Here is a 1,019-nt window from a genome sequence, read left to right as displayed (position 1 = left end):
GAGCAAAATCTTATTTCATTGGTTGATCGCACAGGGGAACTGCAATGTTATAATACAAATACCATTATTAATTTTCTTAATGTCGGGAAAACATAATTTTCATCTTCTATTTTTGGAATCATTCATTTACTTGTCTGTCCTTTCACTTATTTATAATTTGTAAGCAGTATAGACGGAAAATTGAAAACTCTGTTTTTACATCGAAGAGTAAAATGCAGTTTTGATAATGATGTAACTATTAAATGTACATAATTGGCAACTTTAAGTGAACCTATTCCAATGAAAATAGGAATTCTGAAAAGTGCTTTTGTGGCTGTTAATTGTGGTCAAAGACGTGTATATTTTTCAACACATGGCAATATTTTATTAAAGTCTCCTCTAACTGATTTTTCTTTGATAAAATATCAAAGAAAACGTAGATATATCTCCACTAGAGCATGGGTGACTGACGTAGACTTCGAAATAACACAAACGAAATATTTAAAATCTATGCAAGAAAGCCATTTTTAGTAAACCACATTCACCACTAGAGTCATATTTTTTCCTCATAATTACTCAATTACAAAATTTCAGAATTAAAAATATATTCCAAAAGCAAGGGGTTTTGCTTCTATATTATCAAGCTTTATTAGTATAGGAAAATATTCAGAAAGAACAAAACTAAACAAAAAGTTCGAGATAAATATCTTGCATATTCTGTACTCCACTCCCGGGTTAAATTCACGTGTCCTTTTGTTACTAGTTTTGTAGCCTACTAATGAGCATGGTGATTCTAATGATATTAACGATGATAATGATGGCAGTGAAGACATGAGTTGTTGAAATAATAATCAGATATTTTTTAACTGATTAGTTGAAAGAGTGTGGGTTTTAGTTATAGGACATACGTCACTTGCTCATTCTCCAAAGTCGTCTTTTCTGAATATATAGTTAAAGTTTGCTAATGATAATTGGGCACTTCCTCTTTCCTTGGTTATGTCTCTATGTTCCTCGTATATTCTCTATATTGCCCCCCCCCC

The sequence above is a fragment of the Penaeus monodon genome, chromosome 24, assembly GCF_015228065.2.
Source record: "Penaeus monodon isolate SGIC_2016 chromosome 24, NSTDA_Pmon_1, whole genome shotgun sequence".
NCBI classification, from domain to species: domain Eukaryota; kingdom Metazoa; phylum Arthropoda; class Malacostraca; order Decapoda; family Penaeidae; genus Penaeus; species Penaeus monodon.
This window is presented reverse-complemented; position numbering follows the sequence as displayed.